The sequence below is a fragment of the Corvus hawaiiensis genome, chromosome 20, assembly GCF_020740725.1.
Source record: "Corvus hawaiiensis isolate bCorHaw1 chromosome 20, bCorHaw1.pri.cur, whole genome shotgun sequence".
Taxonomy (NCBI): domain Eukaryota; kingdom Metazoa; phylum Chordata; class Aves; order Passeriformes; family Corvidae; genus Corvus; species Corvus hawaiiensis.
In genome coordinates this window covers 7,200,266-7,208,330 of record NC_063232.1, presented here as the reverse complement: position 1 = coordinate 7,208,330, position 8,065 = coordinate 7,200,266, and the positions used below count along the sequence as shown (strand labels likewise).

The 8,065-nt window shown below is 47.3% G+C and overlaps 1 protein-coding gene across 1 annotated transcript in view; it reads left to right on the top strand.

Moving 5' to 3' along the window:
• The first annotated feature begins 6,682 nt into the window (after positions 1 to 6,682).
• Positions 6,683 to 8,065, top strand: part of CAMKK1 (calcium/calmodulin dependent protein kinase kinase 1) — an 85,471-nt gene continuing 84,088 nt past the window's right edge. The window contains exon 1 of the mRNA XM_048324323.1: positions 6,683 to 7,638. The gene's annotated coding sequence lies outside the window, so the exon portion shown is untranslated. The remainder of the gene's footprint in view (positions 7,639 to 8,065) is intronic.

The window sequence follows — 8,065 nt, the reverse complement described above, 5'->3', positions numbered from 1 at the left end:
TGGGAAGATGCCTGGAGAGAGGATACCCTTTAGTGCCCTAAAGCACAGGTGGATGATGGGCAGGTGCAGTGTCGATGGGTCCGTTCAGCTGCTCAAAGCCCTGACAAATGCTGGGTGTAGGGGGAGGCAGGGTCTGCCTACGTGGGAGATCTCCCTTGGCTCCAGGGCCCTGTGGGGATGCTGAGTTAAGCAACACAAGTGGGTGAAAGGTGGGAGGGAAATGGTTTGTGTGAACTCAGCAGCAGAGCCCAGATTTGGGCAGCTGTAGTAGGAGCTCTCCTGAGTGGGAAGGAGGATGGGGAAGCAGGGCTTTTGGGTGGGTTTTTACCTCTAGCTTCTCCTGCACAGCCTCTGGCAGATGCTTTCTGCTACTCAGCCCTGCCACTGCTGCAGCTTGGCAGGTGGAGAGGGAGGCTCAGGAAGCTGAGCCATCCGTTTGCTGAGAAGGAGCAAGGAAGCAAGGTACCCCTTCATCTTTGGGATGAAAGCAAGGCCTGAGCAATCAGTGTAAAAGCCAAGTACAAAGTTGGTATGAGATAAAGTGTTATTGGCTTGTGTCTTAAACTGTAGCAAAGCAGACCCCTCTGAGAACAACCTTGTGAAAGTTCTTCTTCTTAGGTGTTTGTCTTCATGGTTACACCTCTGATTTTCAGTTGTTTTGGGGGTTTTTTTTGGGGGGGGGGGTTGTTTGGTTGGTTGGGTTTTTGGGGGTTTTTTTTGGGGGGGGTGGGATGTCACTTACTTTAAGAAGCAAACATCCAACATGGAGGAGGGTGACCCAGTCGCCAAAAATATGTGGTTGAAAAAGGAATGTGTGTGGCTGGCTGTGGGAATGATTGAAGTGTGCAAAGCAATTGTTGACATAATGCAGTCATTGAGGCAGGTTTGAAGATTGGTTAGAGATGCCTGTGAAGGATAAAGTATCAGGTACAGCCAGTGAATGAATGGTACCAAAAAATGTCATGTGGTCAAGCATGTTGTTTTAATTGAGTGCTTAAGCTTAGCATGGTTGGAGAAAAGTGACTGAAACCTTCTAAAGAGAACAGATCCTAATAACTGATAAATTGGAGAAGGATACTAATCTGAAAGATGATGGTGGGAAGGAGCGACAGTGATTTTCATCCATGTGTGGGAGGGTGGCTGCTGATCTGTGGTGGTGGGTGAGGTGTGAGTACGTGTGTTCCAGCTCTTCAGAAACAGGGATGTTTCTCAGGCTTGTGTACTTGGCCACAGGTGGTGACTTCATGGATTGAGTCCATAATCACAGAAAAACATTTTATAGACTTTGTCATTAATGCTGAGGTGCAGTCAAGGATGGCAGAACTTGCAGTTCTAACTTGCTTAGGAATTTGCAGACTGCATTTCTTGTTCACTTTTTCTACTGGTTTAAGTTTTTAGAAAGATTTTCCCGTTCCATTGCAGTCTTCAGTTTTATTATATATTTTATATATTCATACCTATTTTATATATTAGATATTCAGTTTGTTTTATACTTTTGGCACAAGTGATATGGATAGAAACAGAGGGAGAAGCACAAATGTCATATCTGTCAAGTACCTGACACTGGAGAAATTTTGTTTGTTATTTTCAGGTGCTGGTGTCCCTGGATGGGGAAGTTCTCCTGAAAGCCAAAACCCTTTTGAGGACACAGCTTCTCGGTGGGCTGAGGCTGGCAGCTCAAAGGAAGGGCTGTCCCATGGCAGCTGGTATCCCACAAAGCTGCTGGTTTAGGGAGTGAACCTGGCTGAGTATGAACCCTTGTGTTTCATTTCTTGATGGCACCCAGTGCATGAGCTGAGTCATGCTTTGTGCATAAGGTGTGGTTTGTTGAGGACTTGTTTCTTTTGGGTTGCTGCCCTGGGCAGGCATTATTTTTAGGTGAGTACTGCTGAAATAGTTGCCGTTCTTTTTGCTAGAATCCGTGTGGGATTAATTTAGGCTGCTTGTGTCTGGGGTGATTTCAGTATTTCTGCAGAGTGGTGGCTGTGAAATGTTGTGATGAATTCGTCAGTATTGTTCAGAGAGTTGATGCTGAAGTTGTTAGCTAGTTAACAGTGGCTGCTCTAATTATTCTGACGTGAGTGTAAACAGCAAGGCTGTGATGTGCTGGAGCAGCACTTGAATATGTGTCTTTCTGGGATGCAGACATGCTCCTCCTTTTCCCTGTCCTGTGCTGTAGTCTCTGCAGAGCAGCCGTGTGTGTGCCTTGGACAAGCAAGAAAGCCATGGAAGTCCAGCTTTCCTTTCTGCTGGTACTGGTGCTGAGCGGCAACTGCATCCCTGAGGGCGGTGGAGCCAAATTTATGGCCTCTTTTTTTTGCTGCCTTCTGCAATTCTCTGTCTCCAGTAGTTTCCACTCACACCAGTGTAAGTGAGGACTATGTCCCATCCTTTTTAGAGCTGGTATGCAGAGCAGAGATGGGGCAGAGGGGTTTGTACTAAGCACAGAGCTCTGTGCCAGGATGGAAGAGAACAGATCCCTGAAGGCTGCAGTTCCTGTGCAATATCCCATGAATATTTTAGGGGTGTGCTGATTGTTTTTCTCAGCCAAGTGACACTGTGATTTTGTGACCTTCTGAGGACAGAGCATTAATGACACATTTTGGATGTATGTTAAGTCTCTGTTGCCATGAGGAAACTTCAGGGCAAGACTGCACAGCTGTGCAGGTAACATTTTCTTCAACTTCAGAGGAAAAAAGTCTTAACTGGCATTCTCACTTGACAGAGATTCTGGTGTGGCTGTTGAACTCTAAGCATAGAAGCAAGTCCTACAGACCCATGAGGCTTTCAACTGGAGAAGAAATTTGATATGTAGGATGTTAAATTAAGACAAGACTCATTCAGTTGTTTCCTCTGGCTACCGATTCCCTTGGTAAACTGGAACTCCAGTTCACAGATGGACCCAAAAACTGAGTTCTTAGCATGGGTGTTAAACTAGGGGCTCCATTATGGTGTGAAAAGGAGGAATAAAGTGCTGAGGAAACCCAGGCTAAATAACACCTTCTGAGGATGTGTTAGTGTTGTGTTTGTGACTGATTGGGACTGAGGTGAGAGTGTTAAAATCAGTGGTACCAAGAGCCATGAGATGATCCTACCCTGGTGACCTGGACTGCAGTACCCTGTGTGTGACAGTTCAGTGCTGTGCTGGAGCAGTGCTCCCAGTCAGGTGCTGCTGTTCTCCTCCTGGTGTTCCTCAGCTGTGCCTCTGCTGCAGAGATTGGTCACAATTTTGTCTTGCAGTCTTGTGAGTGCAGCAGAGCTCGCACCACCCACTCTGTAGTTTGTCTTGGTTTTGCTTTGCTTTGGGAGAGTGTTTTTTTTAACTCAAAGACTATTTTGCTGTCATAGGAGACTTTATCGGGGGTGTCTGTCTCTTCTTCCCCTCTCCCGCTCTAGGCAGTAGTTCAGATTTCCATTCTATAGAACAGAAGCGAGTCCTAAACCCCCCAAAAGAGCTGGTGAGGATGGATTTGCTGTACACAAATAACATGGGCACAGCCCTCTGAAGCCCACAGTTGGAGGCTGTCACATCCACAGTAGATAAAGCTGAAGGAATTGCGTGGCAGTAGGAAAAAAAACGAGCCAGCACAGCTTTGCAGAGTACTGTGTGTATGTGTGTACCTACCTGAGGCTGGCTCTAATTATCACAGCTCCCACGCTGTCCTGCTGTTGCATCCAGCTCTGTCAAAGTTACTCTCAACTACCTCCTGCCTTTGTGCTTCCTCACCATGGTACTGGCAACACGCAGGCATTGCCAGAGCTTTTCTGCTGCCCTTGAACCTCCTCATGTGCTGGATGCAGCTGGTGCCCTTAGTCTGCTCTGCTGCTCTAATTCTCAGAGAGAATTTGGGATGTTCAAAGGGACCCTGCCTAGAAGAGGGTCTGTAGCTGTTGCTTCATGCTGGGTATCTGCTACCAGATCTTCCCTCTCCCTCATTCCAGCCCAGCCCATGGAGCCTTGACTGTTTGCAGACAAGAAGCTGGAAGATGTGTGAGCTGCCTCCTCATTAGGAGCCTGGCATGAATGTGATCTGGGGATGAGCCACGGCTCCATTGGGGAAGGAGGCTTCCTTCCTGCAGCGTGTGAGAAGTGATTGATGGTAGCATGAAAGAAAAAGGAGGGATTTTCCTCTCAATGAGTGGAGTGTTGCCTTGGAAAAATGTATTCTACTGCTTCAGAGCTTCCTCCCCTGTCTTTTGTCAGTGCTTACAGATCAGTGTGGAGAAACTGGGAGGGAAGGAGAGAGAACTGGGTTTGGATACTGGTGATATATAGAAGGTGGTAACCCTGTGCCAAAGAAATCAAGGTACTTGAAAGGCAGTAGGACCTGGTGCAGTGTTCCTATGACAAACTATTACAGTACACATGTGGAAGCCGACCACCTAAATGAGTCAAGTCTTAATTTTGACACTTCCTAACACCTGGTTTTAGAAATGTTGTCTCGGTAGTGCTGTTCTGGGATATTATTTGTGCTGGAACCAAGGGTTTGGGTTTGCTTGCTAATGGTGTGCCTGCTTCAAGTGGCAGTATGAGGACAGGAAATTCATCTGCTGACCTCTCACTGATGAGGTGCTTTGATGCTGAAATCTGGATTGACCTTTCTGTAGCTGTCAGGCAGCTTGACTGACAAAGTTCAGTGATGTCTGAGGCGAGCAGGCACGGTGTAAAACAGACCTGAGATGAGTCTTTTAGCCCTTCTGTGTCAGCACCTCATCCCCAGGCTGAGAGATGGGGCTGGAAAAGTGAAAGATGTCCAAGTGTAGATTGTTAGGCCGATCCTTGCTGAGTGCAGGGGGAACAGAAACGTGTCCTCTCAGGGCTGGGGTATGGGGTTACTGCATGAGCAGGGTGTGATTTGTTATAACAGGGAGAACAAGGTCCTCTGGCTCAGCTTGTCCTGTGGTAGTGGGCATGAATTTCAGTGTTCTTAGCTGTTTTATTAATGTGCACTTCCAGGTTAGAGAGATCAGGCATCTCTTCCAGGGTGCTTCCACACTCTGATCAGGCTTCTGCTTTGTCCTTTCTCATGCAGTTTGATGTGAGCAGTGCTTGTAATTTGCCTTGATGAATAGTGAAAAGGCATGCTTTATTCATAGCAATTGCTTGGAGTCCACTCCTTAATGCTGGGTAGATTGATTTAAGTCTGAATGCAGAATGGAACTGGTATTTTTGGTTAATTTTCGGAGTTTGCTGTTTCCAAGGAGCTGAAAAGTGTCTCTGCTCCACCTGAATGCCACTGGATCTGTCTTCCATGCAGAATGATTATCACAGATGCAAGAGGGCAATATGAGATAGTTCCCACAGGTGGGACAGGTTCTTCTGTGGCACATCCTCTCAGCCACCCAAAGGAATAAAAGAGCAAAACCAATACAGCTTTCCTTGTGTTCATCCAAACATCTGCTTGCTTGCCTCATTGTTTATGGTGTTAAGAGCATAAACTTCACAGCAGGGACCAGCATTTTCTCTGTGCAGCATCAGGCCCAGGTGATAGCAGTGTCTGAAGTGCCACAGTAATGGAAAATAAGCCTCCAGATCTGAATAAAAAAATGGCAGATGCTCTGGGGATGCTCAGAGCATTTTGTTATCTAAAGAGAAGTCTTTTTGACTCCAAAAGCAGCATGTTGCTGGGCTGCCTTTGGTTCTGTGCCTGCCCAGTATCCCAGGGGAAGCCCCCTCCCCTCATCCCCAGGGCAATCCCTGGCCCTCACTGCTCTCCCTTACTTGCTCATGCCATGGCTGCAATGCCAAGGGATTTTCAAGGTTTTGCTGTGAGCTGGATAAAACCACCTGGATTCACTGAGGGTGTTTTGTGGTTACTGCAAAGTGCTGAGAGTCTCATTCCACTAAGGTCTTGTGGAGGAAATGAGACCCAGAGTCTTTAATATTCCATGCTCTTTAGGTATGAATAAATTTTTCCTTGCCCTGAAACCTTCTCCTGCTGTGAAATCCATTCCAATCTCTTTGTCTAAGACAATCAATCTCCTTCCTTTCCTCTCTCCTCCCATGCCCCAGCTTTTATTAACCTAGAAATGTGCTGACACTTCACCATCAAACTGGTTAGGGAGCTCTGCAGAGTATTTTTGCAAGTTGTCAGCATAGCTGCCTGCAAAAGAGGGGGAAGATGGCTCAGAGTTGCTCATCTTCTGGGGAATTTGGTTTTCCTAGCTGATGGCTTTCTTTAAAAGTGTCTGACAGCCCCGTCCATGTCCTCGTCTCTACCCGTTCCTCTCAAAAGGAAGGGCATCATTGTGTTTTAGTACATTTATTTTGGCAATGCTCCCTCCTGTATCACATCCCTGTCCCACCATGCACATGTACTGACTTGAGCCTCTCTGGAGCTGTCCCTTCCACTGTCATGTCCTGTGCAGTTCTCGTTCTACTTTCTTGGCAAGGAGCCCATGCCTCACGCTGAACCCCCTCCTGCTCCACTTCCCAGGAGGCTGAGCTATCCAACAGAGGAGTTGTTTAGTTCCTATGTGGAATTGCTGCAGTAACCTGAATTGGTGGCAGGTGTGGCTCCTCAGGGGCCTGAGTGAAGCCCCTGTGTTTTCCCAGAGCAGGTCCAGCTGACTGCATTATTTGGGATGGACTGAGCTGAAGCTTATTTGGACATCACAGTTGATACCTTAAAGCAAAGTCATCCCAGCCACTCTTTATTTGCTGCCACTGAGAAACACCAGAAACATTTCCAGCAGCAACTTGGCTGTTCCAAAGTCCTTGACCTCCTCTGAACTGCTCTGTGGCCCTGGTATCTCCCAGGCTGAGCAGTGCTGGTAGTTGGAAAGTTTGAGCCAAATAACATCAGCTCTCCTGATGTCTTCCAGCCTAACAGTACCTGGCTCTTCCTGCCCTGCACAGCCCCATCCCCTGGCTAGACAGTCCTGTGGAGATTCACCAGAGCCAAAGGATTTGTGGGGATCTGCTGAGTAGGTCCTGGAGGCTAGCAGGAAGCCAAGAGCTGGAACACAGGCCGGTGAGCTGGAGGGGGGTGGGAAAGCCTGTCCAGAAGGGACTCTGAAGGACCTCTGTTAAGTCTGAACAGCCACAGCATCACACAGTTGGGAACCTGACTGCAAAACGTGGAGCCTTAAAGGATGTGACTGGGAAAGGAACAAAACACCCTCTGTCATGCCCCTGGGCTCTATGGCCTTGGGAATCCACATTCTCCTTGCCTTGTTCCTGTGCACAGCTGGGAACACTGTTGGATATCACTGGGACCAGCTGAAGACAGTCAAGGACTAAGTGTGAACCAGCAAACTCTCAGAAGCAAAGGAGTTACTTTACTTTGGAAGCTGCAATGGAAACACCTCCTAGGCATTGGGGAGGGTGGTGCTGATGCTGATGAAAGCAGATTCCTGACATGAATACCAGATGGAATGCAGCTGCTGCTTCATGTGAGAAGCTGGAAGCCTTTGGGTTCCCCATACCTCTCGCAGGTGCTGGGAAGCAGCTGCTCCTTCCATAGTGCCAGGCAGGTCCTACATCCAGCTCTGCAGTGTGTTAAACCAAACATGCTCTGGTGATTGGGCTGGGCAGAGTCTCCTGTCAAATTAATTTGTTCTGGCTACAATTTTGTCTGCTTGGAAACTTGTCATTTTCTAGCCTTTCAAGACCACCTCCCAGAGAGCATGGGAATTGTAAGTATTTAGACATATAATAAGAATGATGTAATTAAAATCCTTAATTTTATTTTTCTTGTTTGAGTGTAATTCCTTTGATTTAAAGGGTGGTAGTAGCTAATTGGATTCTGGGCCAGACTTGCACAGGCAGCCAGGGGGAAGGGACTGCAAATGAGTCTAGCCAGGAAATTGCACATTTAAATATAGTTCTTGGTAGGGTCAGCAAAACACCCAAGGGACAAATTAAGAGTAAAATTTCTGCTGTAATGTGTTCATTTAGCTGCAGACATCATCTTAAGAAAAACAAGGAAGCTTGGGAGGGAGAGGAGCAAATATCAGGATAGATGTCCCATCTGCAGTGTTCTGCTGCAAGTCTCTCATAGGCAAGTGCATCCTTCTCCTGTCTCTGGGCTGTCTGGTACATTGGCTGATCCCAAGAAGAAAC